Here is a 22,608-nt window from a genome sequence, read left to right as displayed (position 1 = left end):
TTTTCTAGAGTCAAAGGTAGACCTAAGTCCTCATATTTTGGAAAGCACAAAAAATCCCAAGCAGATTAAATAAAAAGAAGTATACTAGACTTACTGAAATCCCAAAACTCGAAAGCGAAAAGAAAGTTTTAGAAACAGTAAAAAAGAAACAGCATATTATTTACAAGAACTTACAACAGATTTTTCAATCGCAAAAAAGAAGAAGAATATTTTTGACAGGCACTTGTCTATAGAAAATCTTTTTTCTTGTCTCTCATGCCGGTATTTTACTAATGCTCAGGACGCTGTATAAACCAAGTGGGTTATAAGAATCTTCTTTCTTTTTTACCCTTGGTGGCTAAAATGCCTCTCTCCTACCCCTTTCTTAGTACTTGTGTACATCCAAAATGATTCCCTAAATAGTGTTTTTTCCTCCTCCCCGCCCCCATAATCCTTAGAATATATTCCTTCGAAGGGAACTAACTGGCTAAAGTGCCAGGATAAAATTTTGCTCTTGCACCTTCGTTTTTGAATGATCACTTAGCTGAACATAGAATTTTTCAATAACATATTAAATTTGGAAATTAGGAGTGAGACACAAGAAGGAATGATGAACACATAAATTAGTAAGCATGAGATAAATCTAAATTAGTTTTCACTCTACAAAATGTCAACAATGGCAAAATTTAGAGGTAAAAAGACAGAGGAAATCAAAAGCTGTGCAAAAGCAACAGGCAAGACGGGAAGGCACTGATTGGATTTAAAGTGCTGTAAGTTCTTGTATTGTTTCGGAGGAAAAAAGAGATACAGATTAATTTTAAACTTTGTTATGGTAGGTATGCATATTAAAGATAAGTAGTTATAGTCATTAAAGAAATTCAGTCTTTGGAAAAAATCTACACATACATGTCCATGAGTACACACACACACACACACACACACACACTCCAAATTTCTCATTTACAGGTGAGTTCTAACAAACATTCAGTCTTATACACATGTTCCAGGTAATAAAGAGCAAATGTCCTCTAATTCATTTTATAAGACTAGTGTAACTTTGATAGAAAAATTGAAGTTTGATTGATATTAAAAACAGAAAAAGTCTTCTGCTGAAAAAGAATATGAAAATGAATACATGTAAAAATAAATAAAATAAAATAAAATAAAATATCCCCCCCCAAAAAAAAACCCCAGAAAAAGTCAATTTGAAAAAGGAAATTTGCAGGCCAGCAATCACTAATGAACATAGGACCAAAAATCATAAATAAAATGTTTACAAGTCAGTATCCAACTGTTTCTTTATGAGTTTTATATATATGTACTTGTGTGCATGTGTGTGTATGTGTGTAAACCAAGGAGGGCTTACTAAATACTAATGTAAAGAAAGTTTAACAATAGAACCCCTTTTAATGTAATGTGACATATTAACTAAAGAAGAAATATTATGTAATCATTTAAATTGAAGCAGAAAAGACACTTGGAAAATTCAATATACTTCCATGGTAACAAGTTCTTAGTAAAATGGAAAAGGAGTATATGTGATAAAGGAGACTACAAAAATTTTACAGCAAACATTATACCCTAAGATATTGCCTTCAGAGAAGGATAAGATAAGAATGCCTGTCATCACAGCATCTATCAGTGTCCTGGGGGTTCTAGCCAGTGATGTCAGACGAGAAAAGGAAATGGAATACATAAACACGAGAAAAGAAGAAAAGCCCTTTTCTTGTTTCTTAGACAATGTATTTATATATCCGAGAGAAACTGCCAAATAATTCAAGAGATAACATTGTTGGACAAGAGATTGTTGGAGGTTGAGTACCAGGGAAGGTGACTCTGAGCTGGGAATTAGCATGCACAGAGTTTATTAGGTTGTACTCTTGATATCAACACCTGTGGAAGGCAAGGACGTGATTGTGTAAAGGGAGAAGCTGAACCATGATGCAGTCCTAAAGCAGGAAACCCTAAGGGAAGATCTGAAGGCAAGCTCCTTCAGAATCATCCCAAATTGGGGCGAGGAGGCCCCACCTCTCTATCCCTGAGCTGACCAGTTGCGAGGTGCAAAAGAAGGCTGGGAGATAAGGTCCAATTGTTGGTATTCCTTCCTGCACCTTGGGGGATAAATTCTTCAGTCCTGAAGGGGATGGGGATGCCCTGGGTCTACTTATTCATCTAAGTTCTGGGAGCCATTCTTTCAGGATTCTGATGGGAGTCCTTCCCCTGGGGGAAACTTGTAAGAGGAAGATGAGTGGGATGAACTATAGCTCCTATTGTTGTAGCTGGTCTTGGGCCCACAAGTGATACTCATTGATCCCTGTTTACTTTGCATGCCAGCTCCTTCCCACCCGCACCCTCCTCTTAGCTAGCCCCTCTGTTGGTCTCAGTGGCCGACCTGGTGCGGGACCTAGATTGTCACTGCTGAGAGGCCTGACGCTCTGGTCACTGATGCCCTTCTTAGGCCAGGGTTGCCGCACCTGTCCAGTTACCATCAAAACTGGGCAAAATAGTACCAAGAGGCACCAGGTGCATCACTTAAATGCCAAAATATTCTTCCCTGCCTGCATTGTGTAACAGCAACCCAACCTTCTCCTGAGAATCAGCGTTAACACCCCTGCCACTCATTATGATAATTGCATCTCCATGGCACCCAACAGTTAAGTGCTGTCACCTGGCCTCTGTTATTTCAAGGTCCCAGTATCCCCTTCGCTCTCAGTGAGCCCAGCTCAGTAAAGGTCTCTGCAACCATCATTCCTGGCCTGCAGACGGGGGCCACCACTGAACTTAGGGAGGCTGGTGCCCCTCTCACCAGCACTTTATTGCTTTGGGCCTCCTAGGGAGCACCGTCATCCTGTGGACTTCTCAGTTTGACGCGGTAAGTCCACTCTGGTAGGCCTGCTTACTTGAGTCTTTACCTATTTCTCCTGCTTTCTGCCTTGGCAATTCAGGCATTCTCCCTTCACTTAATGTGGACTAGGGGCAAACAAACTTTTCCTATAAAGGGCCAGAAAGTCAATATTTTAGGCTCTGTGGGCCACAAGCAGCCTTGTTTGCCTATCTTTATTTATTGAAGTATAGTCAGTTACAATGTGTCAATTCCTGGCGTACAGCATAAAGTTTTAGTCATACATATACATACATATATTCATTTTCATATTCTTTTTCACTATAGGTTACTACAAGGTATTGAATAGAGTTTCCTGTGCTATACAGAAGAAGCTTGTTGTTTATTTTTTATATAGTAGTTAGTATCTGCAAATATCGAACTCCCAGTTTATCTTTTCCCACCACCTTTCTGTCCGGTAACTGTAAGTTTGTTTTCTATGCCTGTGATTCCTTTTCTGTTTTGTAAATAAGTTCATTTCTGTCTTTATAGCCCTTTAAAAATGGAAAACACCTTCTTGCTTGTGGGCTGTACAAAAATAAGGCACGGGCTGGATCTGGCCAGCAGAGTGTAGTTTGTGAACCCCTGGGCCATGGCTTTTTCAGGCTTCTGGGAGTCTTCCTCGCAGGGTGTTTGCCTACCCTCCTTAAATGGACCCGTGTTAAATCCCACTTCCTGTCACGCTGCCCTCAACACTCCCTTGAGCCTGTGTCCTCAGCATCAAGTCTAGTGCATACTCTCTTGGCCCTTGCTGGGACACATTTTTGAGGTCCTGCAGCTGCTTTTTGGCAGGTTCTCTTTTCTTCTTCATCAGGCTCGGCATGTCCTTAGTTGTGGTCTTAGCTGCCAGGAGGGGAGGTGGAGGCAGATTCCAAGGGGGTTACATGTTGTCCTGCAAGAGAGAGGGAAAGAAGTAGACCTTAACAAGGAGGGGTGGGCCACTTCTGCAAGCTCCGAGGGTTCTGGGAAGGTGGAGATTAAAGAGTTTCAGGTGCGGGAATCCAGGAGTCCTCATTCCTGTGAGAAGGTTCATTCTTTCCCAGTCTAGGCTCTGAACTTACATAGTTGACCGGGATGAACTGAGAGGTTCATCTTCTTTGGAGCTTGGCTTTTCTTATGGGTAAGTCCTGTGTCTGGTCCTTAGCATTTCTTCTTTACTCTGCCCCCAGGCTGCAAGGTGTGCGAGCCACTAGGAAGATCTTTGGCTTTCATATTTAATTTTTAATTGACCTTTAATTTCTGTTTTTCTCTTTTTCAAAGGATTAATAAATCTTAGCTATAGTCACCCAATTCCACTGTTCATGTAGTTATTATTTGCCCCATATTTCTCAAATGCCTGATAAATCACATTCTCTTATGCACTCTTTCACAAGAATACCCTCTCAGTTTACCGCTAACAGAAGTTTTAACAATTTTACCTCTCCCGTGTGCCAGTGATGGGTCCTTACTGCCAGTCATGAAAAGGATGACAGAATTACAAAACCTCATTTTAGCATTGTTTTCATGGACTGTTTCAGGTTGGGTTTTCCAGGAAGCACACTGTGAAATAGAGATGAACCTGCAGGGAGCATGTTCTTAAGGTTGATACCTGTGGGCAGGACAGGAAAGAAGCAGGACTTAATTGAGAGGAAGATGAGCTGGGAGTGTAGTCTCAATGAAGACCTTGGTAGGAAAGTTCTAGAACTGGGGCAGCCCTTCAGAGTTGTCCAGGCTAATCAGAGAGGGATAGGGAATAAAGACTTAATCAGGCTGTGCATTTGGGATTCCACAGAAAAGGGGTGTGACCTCAGGTACAAGGCATTTGCTAGAGAGAACCCACAGCTGGAGCTGTTTGCCAGTAGCATATCCCAAATAAGCCCAGCAAATAAGGGCTTAACAGGGGATCCAGGTGGTCTATCACAGCATTCACTACGAAGATCCCTATACACTGGCCACAAAAGTAGAAAATTTTCAAAGTTAGAAAATGTAATTTAAGTAATATTTTTTAAAAGGACTAACAATTCTAAGGTGTCTAGGAATAAATCTAATAAATGTTTGACATCTTGAGAAAAAAATTATACCTTTCTTGAAAGACATTAAAGTAGACTTAAGTAACTATATCATGTTTATGGATGGCAAGATTCAATATTGTAATGATGCTCAAATTAACACACAATTCAGAATCCCAAAAGCTTTAAAATATTTTCCAATATTATTCTAAAATTTGTATGAAAAACCAAAAGGATAAGAATAGCAAAAACAAGTTTAAAAGCAGAACAAGACAAGAGGACTTGACCTACTGGATAATAAGATTTATTAAAAATTAAAATAATCAAAATAGGAGGATAGTACATTGGAGTATAGACTGGTACATTCCAAAATAAATTTTACCCTTATTTGAATACTTAATACATGATAGTATATGACATATGATAGTAGTAGCATTGTAAATTAGTGGGAAAACAGATTTAAAAAAATAAATGGTGCTGAGACAGTTGATGACTTCTGTAGAAAAAGATAAAACTATCTGTTTTATTCCATGAATAAAAATTTGATTCCAAGTAGACTGAATATGTATAAATTATAAAATGTTAAAACCTGTACAAGAGAATATACAGAAACACCTTTATGACTTTGTAGGAAAAGATTTTTTTTATTTTTATTTTTCTTGTTCATTTATTTTTTATTGAAGTACAGTCAATTACAATATGTCAGTTTCTGATGTGCAGCACAACGTCCCAGTCTTGCATATATATACATTTATTTGTTTTCATATTTTTTTCCACTAAAGGTTATTATAAGACTTTGAGCATAGTTCCCTGTGCTATACAAAAAAAAAAAACAAACTTCTTTTAAAATCTGTTTTTTATTTATAGTGGCTAACATTTGTAAATATCAAACTCCCAAATTTATCCCCTCCCTCCCCCTTTCCCTGGTAACCATAAGATTGTTTATTAAGTCTGAGAGTCTGTTTCTGTTTTGTAGATGAGTTCATAGTGTCTTTTTTTTTTTTTTTTTTTTAGATTCCGCATATGAGTGATACTGTGTGGTATTTTTCTTTCTCTTTCTGGCTTACTTTGCTTAGAATGACGATCTCTAGGTCCATCCATGCTGCTTCAAATGGCATTATTTTATTCTTTTTTATGGTAGAGTAGTATTCCATTGTATAAATATACAATGTGGATGGACTTTAAAAGTAAAATCTTGAACCAAAAAAATGAAGTTGCAAAATATTTATACTATAATGTTATGTATTGTTGATGAATACATACATATTTACATGTGAGTAGTTCATCTATGTAATATTATTACATGTTACATATATACATTACATATTATATGTATAGTACATATTTTATAATTTGTGAAATATTATAAAAACATGAATAGAAGTAAAAGACACCAAATCAAAGACAATACTTCCTTCTGCAGAGGGGAATGTGAGGAGAAGAATGGGATGGCTTTCACCATATCTGCAATATTTTTTTTCCCTTTAAAACCCTGAAACTCTAAAGATAGAAGGCAAAATTTTAAGCTTTGACAAAGCTGATTGGTGAGTCCACAAATGTTTGTTTTATTTTCTATGCTTTTTGGTATGTTTGAGCCACTTCAGAATTTAAGGAAAAAATTAAGACGTTTTAGTAAATAGACTGTCTAAGGAAAATCTATGATTGTGATCTGATTAAAATTAAAGTTGCAAGTCCTTATTTCTGACCAGTGAAAGCCAACTTTCATAGACCATGGTGCTTAGCCTGGTAAACTCTGTCTCAGATTCTACAGAGACTCTCAGAGGACAGTTAGAGGAACACAAATAAATCAAATATACCAAGAGTAATCAGAGGAGATCTCGTTAGTCTGTCTTCTCTGGTGATTTTAAGGGTTGGATGGGGGAAAGATTGTTGGTTCAGGGAAAACCTCAGATCAGGAACTTCTAAGAAGATTCAGCAACCTGCACAGCACAATCCAAGGCCTCTCTGTCACTGCTCCCAGGGTCAAGCTTCCTACTGTTCACGTTACCCCCCCGCATCCCAGTGTCTCTGTGGGCTCATTAACACGTCGCTCTAGGTGTGTCCTGGTCAAGAAGTTATGAAGCTGTGACATTCTAGGCCTTCCTGTTATGGAAGGAGCATGGAGGCATCCTGGCTGAGAACATCCCCTGTCTGCTCAGTGGAAATGGAAAGATGGAACTGTGCTGGGAGGACTGGGGACCAGAGCCTGTGATGAGGGAAACCTTGACAAGCCTCAGAGCTGAAAGGAACCTTAGAGACCATTGACTTAGTCTTTTGCATGTGTGTGTGCAAACTGTTTGCTGCAACAGAATTATGTAAAGAAGGTGATCATGAAATTGCTTTGGTTAGAGCAAATGAGGGAGCCCCAAGGACCAGTCCTCCCGCCCTCTCTTCTCACTCACATCCTCAACAGCCCCGACCAGGCCCTAGGAAGCATGTGGTGTAAAACACTGGTTCACATCCAAGCCCTTCTTTTGACACAGGAGGATACCGACGTCTAGCGGGGTGCTGTGATTTGCTCAAGGTCACACTCAGCTGGTGGAGGTACAGCCCTTTCACTCTTGCCAGTATTCTTTCAACCTCACCCTTCGAGCAGTTTCTTGGTTTTCTTGCAATTGAGCCAGTATCAGCAGACTATATTGGTTTGTTTTTAATTTCTTTGTATGTTTATCCATTCTCTATATTCTAGATAAAAAGAGAAACACTCAAAATTGTCTTTTTATCAATCCATGATATTACCATCCTGCTATATTACCTTTTATTTCACTGAGCTCCATGTGAAGGAATCAGAGTTAATTCTTAAGTATCATAATGATGGAGGACGGAAGAGGGATCCAGACTAAGTCCTGGTGAGGGAGCTAGGAGTTCAGTGTTAAGGAGAGGAGTGTCTCACTCTGCCTGTTCTCCCCAAGCAGCTCTCTTCTAAACCTCACTCATTTAGATAATAATTTGGTTTCTCAAGCTGCATTTTTAAAATGCCCACATCTTCCCTCCAGGTAAAACCCATTGATCACTTACACCACAAAGTGAATATTAATGATGTTTCTTGCGCATTTTCTACATGCCAGGCACTATGCTAAGTGCTTCTCATGCATTATCTTATATAATCCACATAATAATGGTCTGAAGTATATACAACTATTATCTTCATTTACAGTAGGATTAATGGAGGTTTATAGAGATTAAGTATTTCACCCAAAGCACACAGCTAATAACTAGCAGAGTCAAGATTTGTGTCCAAGCTCTTAGCGGTTATGCTATCCTGCAGTGAACTGTTTGATACCCAACTGCCCAGTTAGGGAATGGGTGTTTCACTGGGTGTGTGGAAGAAGGGGTAATTAATTACAGAGCAGATGGGCATGGCTGGGTGTGGCTTTCCTCTCCATTTTACAATATGGCTTAAGTTGATTCTGTACTGATTTTTTTTTAATTGAAGTATCATCAATTACAATGTGTCAATTTCTGGTGTACAGCATAGTGTTTCAGTCATACATATACAGACATATTCATTTTCATATTCTTTTTCATTATAGGCTACTACAAGATATTGAATAGAGTTCCTTGTGTTATACAGGGAAATTTATTTTTTATCTATTTTATATATAGTCGTTAATACTTGCAAATCTCAAACTCCCAATTTATCATTTCCCACCGCCTTTCCTCCTGGTAACCACAAATCTGTTTACTATGTCTGTGAGCCTGTTTCTGCTTTGAGATAAACTCATTAGTCTTATTGATTTTGATTAGAGATTCCCAAGAATAAGTAAAGCCTAAAAGTAAAAGATTCATCTAAATATCACCAAATTGTAAGAACACAAAACTGTATGTAAAGTGTAAGATTTGCTGTAAAACACTGACATGAATGAGAGCCTAATTTCTGGAGGAGCTATATGCTATTAGCACTGATTTTCCTTTTTGCCTTTGTAGACTCAATTCTTAAAATCAGCTTTATAGTGAGAATTGACTGTTAAGGATATTTAAGTAATACAAAATTTAATTACTGATTGTCTATTTCAAAGAGAGGTAAACTGACTATTTGAAATAATACTTAAAAAAATATTTTTGCAAATGGTGTCAGTTTTCATATCATTCAAATTCATTTGCAAGAAACAGACTACCAAACTCAAATGGGCTTAAACAGCAAGGATATTTGTTAGGTCTTACAGCAGGCAGTTTGGAAATAGAGTAGGCTTTATGTTTGATTGATTCAGTGACTCAAATGTCAAAGGTCAGGTTCTCTCCATCTCTTCATTCTGTCTTAAGCTTTGGTTTCATTTTTGGGTTGGTTTTCCTGTGTTCACAAAATGGCTGCCAGCAACATTTAGGGATACAAGCCTGCTTATTCACATACAGTGAAGAAGAGGAAGCCGGCTGCTTCTTACTTTCCCCTAAGAACAAAGAACACCATTCCCAGAAACCTCCTTTCCTTCTCACTGGCCAGAATCAAGGGTCTCATGACGATATCTAAGCTTATCTCTGGAAAATGGGTTGAGATTACTCCTAGGCAGCCTGGCCGATCTCTTCAAATGAGGTTGTTCCCTCAGACACCATTGCTTTTTCTCCATAAGAGAGAAGTGGAATGTATGTCATAGATGAACCACAATCCCCAGTGTAGAATTTGCCTACACCAGATGGGTACCATGATTCATTGACATATTCGAGAGACATGTATTAAATATCTGCCATCTGCTCAGAACCAAGAGAGTCTAAAGAAAAGTTACACATGAATACATTTTCCTATTAGGTGACAAAAATGACAAACTGTGGCTCATGCCCCTTCTGTTTTCTCCTCCTCACACTTCGGTGTAAGCACTCAACAAAAATCCCAACACAGCCAAAGACTGGACTAAAGATGGAAACTAAGCCCAAATTAGTGGCTCCAAAACAAGGAAACTGGCCAAATTCATCCAACCAGTTAGTTACTAATTATTAAACACAATCCTTTGGAAGACTCAATCTTTTTTTTTGTATAGATCAACTTCCCTTTATCAGGTGACAGCTGACTCTGACTTAAGCTTTAACTCTGGAGAACACTGGATATGCATCTCTATAGCCCACAACTCATCAGTCTGACAGCTAGAAACCCTACTCTTAGGCTGAGTATGTTACATACTTAAATCTTTTCTATTTAGAGGGGTGGGAGAAGGGCTCAAAAATTCTTACATGCAGAGCTTAGCATGCCCTATGTTGGTAAAATAATTTCATTTGTCAGTATGAAATACCTTCAGAAGCACTTCCCTTGAAAGTGATTGAGATATGAGAGCTGGGAATAAGTTATGAGTTGTCTTATACTGTGGTTTAGCAAGATTTGAAGTTGGCCAAATAAACAATTTTAACTCTCTCCTTTTTTTTTTTTTTTTTTTTAAAACAGCCTGGCTGACTGCACCTGCCTCTTTATTAACCGCAGAAAAGTGAAAACCTAGCAACATGAAATTAAATCTTTCTCTGCTTTGGCACCAGTATGCCCATGGAGAGTGCTAAAGACATGTGGAAGATTTAATGCTTAGGGAAAGCAAAAGATTATTTGCTTCTACCCCAGCAACAGAGCTATTCTCAGAGCTCTGATTGCTTAAGAGAGGCACGGCACAGGCACAGCTTCCCTTTCTATCTCTTGCTTAGACTTCTAAATTCTTGTTAGTTTATTTATTTGTCAAAGAGAAGATGGCATGGTCTAGAGCAGTGCTTTTTGAGTTTGTTCTTCTGGGTGACTCACAGGCTGATCACTAATAGTATTTGTGTTTATAAAGAGATGATAATCTACATTTCTGCTTTTGACATTATTTTATTGTTGAACTCCTAGTTCATAAAACCCAAGAAGCATCTTATTCTAATTCCAGCCAGGGTTTGATGGTGGAAGGGAATAGAGAGGTGGGGAGCAGAGAGATGTGAAAGTAGGTGACCTGTGGTTTATTTTGTTGTGCCAAAATGGCAACGTGGGCTTTGACTTGCCACAGTCCTAAATGCACGTGACTTTGCAGAGCTCAGCCTCTCCCCCTTCAAATGCCTTTATATTTGATGACTTTTGTTTCCCACAAATGTTAGACACCAACTCCCCAGACTATTCTGTACTGCCCCACATGTCTCTTACCATGCAAGCCTTTATCCCAGTCTAAGTGTGGATCTCACCTGTGTCAGAGTATTTCATATACAAAGTTTAAGACCCACTACTCTAGAACCGTCAGAATACTCTGAATACACTGAAGAATGAGATTAGTGGCCAATTGGGAGAGCAAAACAAGTGGTTGAGTCTGCTTCCCACCTGTCTCCATAACTGGCTTTTTTTTTTTAAACATCAAGGACTTGGTGAGTTGTAGACATGCTCTCCCCATTGTTCTTCAACCCAGTAAATGGAATATCATCAGTATCATCCACTCTGTTTGTTTGTTTATTTTTCTCCTTTTTCAATTTTATTCAGTTGAATCCACTCTTTGTTTAGATTAGAAACATGGGAGCACTCCGTAATGCTTCCTTTTTTGTTAATCCTCACATCTAATTCATTCTGAAATCCTATCATTCTCCCAACAAAATACAGAGAATGTGTCAACGTCTGTAGTCAATGTCCTCGCACAAGCCACCATCATCTCTAATCCTCAGGAATTTTCTCTCGTTTCTTTGGTTCAGTTATTAGTTGTCTATAATCCATTCTCCACCTTGAGGCTAGAATTTTCTTTTAAAAATACAAATCAGAGTATGATGATCCCCTTCGTCAATCTCTCTTTGGTTCCCTAGTACTCTGAATAAAATCCAACTCCTTACTACAATCTCCTAAGCCCTGCTTGATCTAGATTTTCCTAACTCCTTCAATTTCTCTGTTGCCTTCAATCACTATGCCCAGAGTTGTTACCCTTGTTTTGCTTTTTTTTCTTTTTCCCCTGTACCTGGAAATTTTCTTCAACTCTTCACATGGTTTTAGCTTAAAAGTAACTTCCCCCAGAGGCATTCCTTGATTGTCCTTCCAAAGTGGTGTGGTAGTTACTACAGACTGGGTTGTTTAACATCCATTCAGACTCGCTTTTCCTGTGCCAAGACAGCAAAACTAAAGTTCACATTTCCCAAACTTTCTTGGAACTTGGATCCTAGAAATGATTTTGTTTCCAGGAACAAAGTGCAGGGTACCCATTTAGTGGTTCACAAGGTCTCCATTTTGGTGGGACCAAACATTATTTTGTTGCCAAGGACTCTGGCAGCAGTGGTATGATTCTGGAGCAAGCAGTTGTAGCTATAGCTACAATGTGTAGCAGCAAAGGGCAGCTTCCTGATTCTGTGGCTCTGCAGCAGCTGTTTTAATTGCACTGGGGGCTGGAATGGTTCTGTAGTCAGCAGGGGTGTAGTGCTTTCTTAATAGAACAGCCTCTTTTTTTTAATTGAAGTACAGTTGATTTATAATGTATTAGTTTCTGGTGTACAGCATAGTGATTCAGTTATATATATATATATATATATATATATATATATATTCTTTTTCAGATTCTTTTACATTATAGGTTATTACAAGATATTGAATATAGTTCCCTGTTATACAGTGTGACCTTGTCTTTTATCTGTTTTATATATAGTAGTGTGTATCTGTTAATCCCAAACTCCTAATTTATTCCTCTCCCTGGGTTTTCCCCTTTGGTAACCATAAATTTCTTTTCTGTGTTGCAACAGCTTCTTATGACAGATTATGCAGAGGCTAGGGATTGTTTAAGGGGTCAGTCTAAAACTTGCTCTTCCAACCATCTTAACAATTTTATAATCACAGAATTTGCTTTATAGAATCTCTTTCTGTTTAAACCAGCTAGAGTGGATTCTGCTGTCTGCAATGAAATCTGGATCAATGCAAGTGCCTTCCACAAGTTACTCTTTAGCTCATCTTTTAATTTTTTTCCTTCACCCTTATAACTTAAACTATTCATGTATTGGCTTTCTCCATTACAATACAAGCTTCCTGAGGATGGGGCCTTATCTGTCTGCTTCACTGCTCTGTCCCCAGCACCTAGGACAGCTCTTGATGCATGGGAGGTGTTTCATAACCATTTGTTACGTGAATGAGTGGGCCCTAGGCATTTGCAGAGGTACTCTACACTATACCCGGGCAGTCTTAGTAGCAGGGGCTTTTGCTGTGCAGCTTCAGTCTTTCATTTGACTCACCATTTGTTTCTGGTTCAGCTCCAGTTTAGTTCTTCTGACTCAGCAATGGAAACATGCACTTCTGATGATGACAGAGTGAGTCCTTAAATTCTCTAAAAGCTCTACATTAGGAAGCTTCTGCTAAGTGATGCCTTGTACCACCACCAGCAGAGCAGGGCTTATCTGGATTTCATTATCAGTGGTGTCAAGCAGCAGGGCAGAGACTGGTAAAGGAGGGCCAGCCCAGCTTGGCCATTGCAGGCCTCTCTTGCTTGAAAGATTATTTCACAAACAATACCAAGTCGGGACCCTCTCCTTCTGAAAGATTATCCCATCCATTCTGGTTGCTTGCACTATTTGTCTTTCCCTTTGTTTATTTCCAAATGATACAAAGGTCCAGAAATGTATATTGTCTTTTTGCTTTGTTTTTAGCAAACTAAGAAGTTAGGTTCTCAGCATAAAATGTTGAATAATAGATTATTTGCCTAAAATAATCTCTGCCTTATTCAATTTTTCATCCTCGTGCTTAGTACAGAATCTTGTACGTAATGGATGCTCGATAAATGTTTGAAGAATGATCGAATGAGTGAATCATCCTAGCTTTGTGCTTTAAAAAAAAAACTGGCAAAAGGTTAATATATGCAGAAAAGACTCAGTATATGAGAAAAAAAAAATCCCACATATGACTTTGATTCTATTCAAATGTGTTCCTGCAGTTAGGCAAGATTTCATTAACATTTTCTCCACATCATGCCTGCTGAATATCATCGCAAGACTTAGTTGACAAATGCCATTCACAAACCACATCCCCGAACCTAAGAGGGTGTCTGGCCACATGAGGGACTTCCTCTTCACAATTCTGATACAGAGAAGACAGCAAATGTCAAATGTTCTTTTTCAGAACTTGCATACAGAATGATCTGCTTTTCCAAGGTCAGGGCAAGCACCCACTTTACTTTGCATTCATGAGCAAGATTGCTGGCTGGCGACAGGTAACCTTCAGAGAGAGAGGCTGTCATTAGCAGAAGGGCACAGGCTGGGAATTGAATCTTCCTAAAAAAGACACATCTGCCGGCTGGCAGGGGAAGGAGCTCATGTCAGGGCAAGCTACTAACTGGCAGTGGAGGGAGGCTGGTTACTGATTAAGCTGGGCAAGACATTTTAAAAGCAAAGAGTACTCCCCAAGTTGAGATTAGGCAGGCTCTCGCAGCCGCAGCCAGGCAGGGAGTGGGGAGTGAGTGGGTGGAAAAGGGTGAGGTCAGGAAAAGGACAGGGATGGGTATGCCCTTGGCTTGGTGGGAGGAAGCAGTCTCGCAGGGGGTGGCCAGGCCCTCTGCTCTGTCGCTGGATTGGCCAGAGACAGGTAATGTCTATCTCGAGGGCAGAAATTCCTGTCCTTGAAGTTGAGACATTTGGTGGCTTTGCCAGCTGTCTCAAAGGGCAATGTGAAATTCCCAAACCCAGGTGGTTTCCAAGTCTCTTGGCTAATACATAGATCGTACATCTACCTTCGAGTACCTTTTGAAGGCTGAATATTTCCCCTTTCCAAATGCCTGGGAGTTGCTGCTGCGGTTGCCTTTTTTTTTTTTTTTTTAAACATATTTACCGTGTAACAAACCTTAAGTTATGTGGTTTGCAGATATTATATAATTAAATTGACTCCTCACAACCTGATGAGATAGGTGTATTCATCCCATTTTAGAGATGATGCTCCTGAGGCTCAGGGAGGTTGAACAACTTGTCCCATGACACAGAGCTGGAAAGTGACAGACTTTCCCAGAATGAAAGCAATTCTGTCCCTGTCTTGGGGAATGAGTCCTTCATGGTTCTGTGCCAACCGCAGAAGATTTAAAAGATATTTGGCCCTAAGGCGTGCTATTTTCCATAATTGGGAACTAACTGTACATTATCACTCTTGTGTCCCTCAGTTTATTTTATTAATTATAGGTCAATCGAAGGTTTTTTTCCCCCCCCAGATACAACTGAATGAAACAAAATGTGGACTGGCTATAGGATAGGCAGCGAGCTCACGAGGAGTGGGCAGCTAGCTTATAAAATGCTAGCATCAAAGCTGCAGCCTCTCCTGTCTTCTCCTCGCCTAGGCCACCCTCCCTGACACCTGAAATTCCCTGGAGCAGAACCACTGGTTTAGGTGAGAGTTCTCAGTCCCTGCTGAGATGTCAGTTTGTTGCATCTGAGGACTGATGTATGGATAGTGACATTATTAATGCTTCCCCTGTATATATTGATTTCCCTCCTTTGATTTTCTCAACAAACCATAAGGCAACTATGCTCTCTTAGCCTAGGTTAGTGTATCAGAATAGACAGTACTGAGCAAAGCCCTGAGGGAATGGAACGTAGGACAGGTTTGTTTCGATGTTAAGAAAGATGATCAGGAGAGGTTATCAGAAAAGGTCAGGAGCATTAGACCCTGTCCCTTGGGGGTGGATCCTGATAGATGTGAAAGTAGCCAGAGACCAGCATCAAGGGTTGAGTATCCCAGGAAGCGAGGATGAGGCCATGGAGAGTTGTGAAGCTAAAATGTGAAGACTGTATGTAAAGGAGAATCCATAGGCAATTTCATGTATTTAAATTTCTATTTTTTTTTAGATAAGATTTATCAGTGTGTACCACTCAATAATTACATTGTATCACAGAAGTAAACCATAGCTCTTAACAGTTTTACCTTGGCAGTCCTAGAGCATAGAGGAGATGTGGGGAGAGAGGATGAGAAATGGGAGGAGGATCATGGAGTTGATAAGCACATTTCTCATGCCAGAATTGGGACAGGGCACGGTGTTGCCAGCTTCTCCTCACAGGCTCTTTCCCCAGGAGATCAGAGATCCCAGATGGGCTTGGAAGGCACTCACGGATGCCTGACCATGGCGTGGACTGTGCCGGCACGCCTTCCTCCCCCGGGGATGGGCCTGGGCATGGTCCCCCAATGGGAAATTCCAGGACCTCTCACCCACTCCACTCTTCCCAAACTGGAGAGCTTCTGATGCTTTCCGGCATCTTCCTCTTCTCCGACTTCTCCTGACACTCCACCCAATCTTACAGCTCTCTGAGAGCTTACTGTTCCCTTAGGACTGGTGCCAATGAGGGCAGGGTATTAAAGACCAGTCATATCCCCCTTCTCCGGGGTCTCCTCCCTGTATGCTGGTAAAGGCCGTGCGGGCCCAGGAGGATTTGTCAATTCAGCAAAGTCTGGTTTTCATTTCCTCTGTTCCTCCTGCTGTGTTTCAATCCAGCCAAGTGTCTTGTGCCCTCATTTCCTCTCTCTCAGCCCCATCGCTACCCTCCCCTACTATTTCCTGTATTCTGGTCCTAGACCACCCCCTGCTGTGAATCATTCTCCTCTTCCTTTTTAGCCTCCTTTTCCAAACTGACCTGTCCTAGGTCTCATTGTTTCAGGACCTGTTCTCATGTGGGTGATACCTGGTTGTCCAGATACATGAAAATTTACTAGTCTGTGGGCTACCTAATATGTTACTTCTTCCTGATAAGCAGCACCTTCGAACATGTTAAGATAGACCTTTGTCTATATAAGAAGCCTTCCCAGGAGTAACTAATGGGAAATGAACAATCAGCAACCAAACGGGGAGACTTCTTAGTCATTGATCCCCTTCCCAGGGGATTCAGCCGCCCCTTCTTTGTCTGTGTGTGATGGGCTCTGGGACAGAGGTCTGGAAGCCTAGACTTGCACTTCATCTTGGCACCTAGCTGTAAACCTCCCTGGAGACTCCAGGGTCTCCATCTGTAAAGGAAGTGTTGATAGTGAGAGGGCAATCTCCTGTCTCTAGGTGTGACTTGGGAGAAGGCTACTAAATGATTGCAAAGTACTCTGCAAGTACTGAGCATTTAGGAAAAGCTTAATAAAAAATTTGAATGAAATTTCTCTAGAAGTTTGATGGGAGGTTGAGATGGGTTCCTTGGCAGAGTTTAGTGCTGGAGAGTGAACTTCTTGCCATGCATTAGAAAAAAAAAGCACCAAAGGAAGTATTCAGGGCCATTAGGTGTTTTCCACCCTGAAAAATACCTGAGCTTGGCAAGTTTGGGGGATGATTGCAGCCAGCTATTGTCCAATTTTGTGATGCTATCTTAAGGCATCTTAGAGACACATTGTGCTGTGAAGGTTTTTAGGCTGGTAGAGGAGGGGTTGGTGGGGGACAATCCCAGGATATGACTTGGCTTTTTCATAGAGTTAACTCTGTGGAATATGCATGGTTCCAGATGTTGGCCTGAATAAATCCTGACCACTTGCCTTGCTCCAGAAGCCACCTAAAATTGGATTTGGTAATATTTACAAGGCAGTACAGAGTGTCCCGGGAAAAATTCAATGACACCAAACTGCTCAGGGGGGCATGTTGACATTTCCATTTTCTCCCAGGTTCAGGGTATGAGTGCCTCACATCTGGTGGCCACTTCAGTTTATATGGAAATGAAGATCTTAAATTCCACCTCTGCACAGTCTTCACTTGGACCCCATAGTGAGTTCTGTACAGCCCAGGGTAAAATCAGGCCCCAGTTTTAGGCAACTGCCTCCAAAGTCATGACCAGGGTAGGTTTTGGGTTGAGATAGGAACCATGCAGTGTAAATGTATATGAAGTGCTTGGCTTGGTATAAGATGAGCAGAATTATCTTCTTTTTCAGGCTTCTATGATATCTTCTTTGTCTGTGTATCATGACAAGACAGAACAAGAGGACATTGAGCATTTGGCTAAATATTTGTCTCTCCTTTTCTCTTGAGGGCATTCATCAGTGAGACCCTACTGTGGGTTCTGTCTGTCTGGGCATCATACACACTGAGGAGCAGAGGCAAGGCCAGCCGGCTGCTTCTCTCTGCTCATTGTCATGCTTCCATAAGCAACTGTTTTTGGGGAAACCATTAATGCTAAGTCCCCTGGGGAAATACAGAGGGATCAGTACCCTCCATCCAGCTGTATGATCAACTTCTCAGGCCAGGGAGGCAACTCCAGGCTTGAAAAATTCACTGCTGTTTGCTTTTGATGATTCTGGCAGTTACCTTTTAAAATTTCCTTTACCATTTTTTGGGGGTGCTCTTTTGGTCCTACCAGTTTCTTTAGGGAGAATATATCTTTAGGATACTTACACACCTTTGACATCGTGTCTTTTTAATCAGGTAGAGGTGATGCGCTCTGAGCAGTCTTGCTGTAAGAACAGGAGGAGCACCTGTTGCAAGAAAAAGAGGGGTGTTGGAGCTGAAATTTTGATGGTGAAATTGGACTGAGAAAGAAGCACTGATGGATGAAGGTAAGAATGAACATTCAGAACCAAAACCTCAGAATCTGTGAGGTGGGATGGCATTCTCAGTCTTTCCACACACAGTTACCACCCCAGTGCAGCTATAATTTGGGCCATTGGTAGTTGCTAATTCACTGGTAAGTTTTCCACTCTACGCTGAGCCGAGCTCCATGCATTCTGTTCCTCTTTCTGCTGCTTTTTCGTTTTATTCGTGTTCATGCTCAAAATGATTTAGAGGGATGGGAGGTGAGACGTACATTTCACAATCATTTGCAAATTTTGAGGAAATGATTATCTTTTTTTCATGAAGTTGAGGATGCTAAGCCCCCATCTCCCCATTCCTGGCATATACTAGTGTAATAGTTCATGGAGAACTCTTGCTGTGAGCAGGAAGGAGGCTCTGCAGGGGAAAGGAGTAGAAATTCCAGTCTCCTTCATGGAGGGTCGATGGCTCAGACATGGTGAAGGAGGCTTTCTCAAACTGTCCCACGGAGACCAGGCTTTGCCAGCCTGGTAAGAGCCAGACACACTTGTCTGAGATGGATGGAAGGATAGAAGAGAAGGTTTTGCCCCAAAGTCACATACTTAACCTGCTTCCCTGGCACCCTTGGTCCCCTAGTCTGGTTTGCCCATAGAGAACTTATAATAAAAGCTTTGGTGGAAATGAAGTTCAACTGTGTGGGTTTATCGTACTTAATGCACAGGGTCTTGGTTTTATTTTGCTGTTTGGTTGCAGAGCTAATTTAACATTGACATTAAAGAATATATATTTTGAAAAACTAGAAATAGTCTCAATAGACCCTTATACATTCTTTATGGTGCTTTTATGTATTTTCTAAAGTGTTTATAGCCAATGTGTATTACTTTGAAAAAGAAAGTGATATTAAGATGGCAAAAAAAAAATTACATATAATCCCTCAGGCTACAGGCATCTACTTTCATTTTAAAGTGTTCTCTTTTTCAGTGTTTGTCGATTTTGTGCAATTTTGACATGCTTTAAAAAATAATTTATTGAGATGAAACTTACATAACATAAAGTTAACCATTGTTAAAGTGAACGACTCAGTTCCAAAACATTTCCATCTGAATTTAAATGAGATGATGATCTGTATTAATAGGTAAAACATTTTTACCCATGAAGCAATTTTTCTGCATTTCTCTGCATTTTCCCCTTCCTCCAGCCCCTGGCAGCAATAAATTCGCATTCTGTCTATAGATTTATCTGTTCTGGACATTTTATATAAATGGAATCATGTAATACGTGACTTTGTTTCACATCCTATTTTTGCAGGTTCATCCATGCTGTAGCATGTGTCTGTACTTCTTTCCTTTTCATGGCTGAATAATATTCTATTGTAAGGATATACCACAATTTGTTTTTCCATTTATCTGTTGATTGACATTTGGGCTACTTCAACATTTTGGTTCTTGTGAATAGTGCTACTGTGAATATACATGTACAGGTTCTTGTTCATCTGTTTTCAATTCTTTTGGTTATATGCCTAGGTTATACTGGTATTAGTGTAATTTCTGGGTTATAGAGTGACTCTTTTTTCAAGGACCTGCCAAACTGGTTTCCACAGTGACTAAATGATTGTGCCTTCCAGCCAGCAATGCACAAGGGTTCCAATTTCTCCACATCCTTGCCAACACTTGTAATTTCTGTTTGACATACTTTTAACCATTGTGAACATGTCGTCTTTTGCAATTGATGAAATGTTGAGTTTTAAAATTTATATTAACCTCTAGCATTTGTGTGTATTGGTGTGTTTGACATTGTGTTGCCACTTCAGAACAGTTTTGTTTCGTTATCCTACTTTTTCTTGGATCCTGTAATTCATCTCTGTGACTTTATACTTGATAATTTTGAGCAAAGGGTTCACTGTTGGAGCAAATTCTTTTGCGTCTTAGAGTAACCTCTGTATTACACATGAGTGATCCTACCTGTCGGCCCCTGCTCTACTTTTTGGCTACATGAACTTTCCTGAAGCATGACATTTGAAACAGAGCTCTGTCCTAAAAGCCAAGTAGTGGTACTTCACCTTTGGCTTCTGTTGAAAGCTCTGCTGAAAACAGGAATATGTGTATGAAGCCCAAGAAATGTCTTAGAGTGTGGGCCTTTCTTCAGCCTCACCCACATCCCCATGTGTTAAGCTCACACTGGACACAAGAGTGAGAAGAAATGAGACTGTTCAGCTTGGCCAACAGAAGTTGGGGACAGAGGGAGAGGCACAGATGGCCTTGGACCTGCAGGAATGGGTGGGGATGAAAGGTGAGAATGAGTATGTTAAGCTGGATTTGCCTGTTAGAACTCAACTGGTGAATTAAGTGATTAGGGAAATGTGACAGAAGGCAAATGCAGGGCATCCCAGCCTCAGTGCTATTGCCGTCTTGTGCTGGATTGTCCGTGTTGCGTGAAGGCGGTGCGGAGTGCTGTAGGACGGTGAGCAGACCCCTGGCCTCTACACACTAGACGCCAGTAGCATCCCTACCCTCCTCTCCCACCCTGTCCATACATGGCCAGTCTTCCCTGGGGGTGCGGAATGGTGACTCCCAGTTGAGAACCACTGGGCAAAGTGAACATCGATTTTTTTCATTTATCAGTTGACATTATCAGTGGATTATTATTTGAAAACTAGTACTTATTGAGGCCCACTACAGGCCAGGCTCTATGCTCAGCATTTTCTTTCATTTATTTCTCAGCAAATGAATAAGTATGTTCTGCTAGGAACTGAATCTATACTGTGGACAAAGCACAGGAAAACTCTTGCCTCCTTGGAGCTTCCATTCTGGTGGGGAGATGGGCATGTGGAAATAATCCCACAGATGTACAACTGCAGCCATGCCGAGTGCCGTGGAAGGGGGCCCCTGGGAAGCACGGCGAGCAGTTTCCCAGGGCTGCCCACATGCCAGGCTTCGTGCTGAGGCCGTCACACGCATGGATTCTCGTGCCCCTGACAGCAAGTGTATGATGTAGGTACTGGTCTTCACGCCCATCTTGCAGGAAGGAAGCTGGCTCTTAGATGGATGGAAGTCACGCAGATAGAAAGTTTGGGTTTTGAACCTGATGTGTTGTCCTCAGAGCCTGAGCCTCTAACTGCCACCTGAGGTAACATGAGTTGAGATGAGCTGAATGAATAGACGGTGCCTGGTTGGAGAGGGGAAGGGAAGGTGTTCTAAGGCAGACCTGATGGTAAACGGGTGGGCCTTGGAGCAGGAGAGAGAACAGAGGACGGAAAGAAGGTCTGTGGGACTGGTGAGGGGAGAGTGGTGGGGGCAGGGAAGAGAAGGTGGGTGGGGGGCTGGGTCTTCCTATCGCCAGTCCTTGTAGGCATTAAAAGGATTCATCTTTACCCAAAAACCTTTGGGGAGCTCCTGGGAGTTTTTTTTTTTTTTTAATTGAAGTAGTCAGTTTGCAATGTTGTGTCAATTTCTGGTGTACAGCAGAATGCTTCAGTCATACATATACATACATATATTCCTTTTCTTACTGTTTTTCATTATAGGTTACAACAAGATATTAAATATAGTTCCCTGTGCTATACAGTAGCTGGGAGATTTTAGTAGGGAGAAAACACCGAGGTTTTCACTCATTACCGTATTTAATATTTACAGCCACCCTATGAGGAGAGAGTGAAAGCCATTTTGCCAATGAGATGGAGGGACATGGGGAGCCAGATACTTTGAGAAGGTCACAAAATTGAAAAGTGGCAGAGCTGGCCTTCACACTCAAGCTTGTCCATTTTCCAGCCCATTCTATTAAGCCACCATCCCAGGCAGCATCCTCTTCTCCAGGCCCTTCAAGCACCGCGGGTTCCCCCATAGTAGCTAGTGAGTTGGGTCTGATGTCTGGAAATTCTGTCCCCGGGGATTTCATTGTCGACGTGTGAACACACACAATTCTGTGCATCTCCGCAGTCATTCTTTAACTTTTGAATTTTCTATTTTGTTTATTCTCTGGCGCTCCAGCTCCAATTCACCCTTCACCCTGCCCACCCCTTGGCCCTGCAATTCTGCCCTGGGACACTGTCCACGTGGCCTCTGATAAGAATCGCTCCATTCAGAGTAGCTGGCAGGTAGATGTCCTCTTTGCTCAAACATGCGTGAAGGTCTCCACTCCCCCGATCTCATGGCTGTGGCGTCTGGAACTCTTTGGCTGGCCCTCTTCTGTTCTTTTGGAGAGAGTGTATTTCCCCCTCCAGGTAAACTTCAGACTAGCATTCATTTAAATATTAATTTGCAATTGCACAATGTCTCCTGTGATATGACCACACTCTGGGGATTAGGCGGAGGGAGCCTCCTTGCTCATTTTAATCACACGTTCCGGCAGTGCTGGGACTTGCAGTAGGTCGGATCCTTCCTTTCACAGCATCCAAAAGGCT

The 22,608-nt window shown here is 41.1% G+C and overlaps 1 long non-coding RNA gene across 1 annotated transcript in view; it reads left to right on the top strand.

Moving 5' to 3' along the window:
- Positions 1-2,723: 2,723 nt before the first annotated feature.
- LOC106729670 overlaps positions 2,724-22,608 on the top strand; it is a 332,779-nt gene continuing 312,894 nt past the window's right edge. The window contains exons 1-2 of the long non-coding RNA XR_001366076.2: positions 2,724-2,851; positions 18,105-18,235. This is a non-coding gene — a long non-coding RNA (uncharacterized LOC106729670). The remainder of the gene's footprint in view (positions 2,852-18,104; positions 18,236-22,608) is intronic.

This window comes from Camelus ferus, chromosome 3 (assembly GCF_009834535.1).
Source record: "Camelus ferus isolate YT-003-E chromosome 3, BCGSAC_Cfer_1.0, whole genome shotgun sequence".
NCBI classification, from domain to species: Eukaryota; Metazoa; Chordata; class Mammalia; order Artiodactyla; family Camelidae; genus Camelus; species Camelus ferus.
Note: the sequence above shows the minus strand (reverse complement) of the source record. Positions and strands in the feature narration are given on the sequence as shown.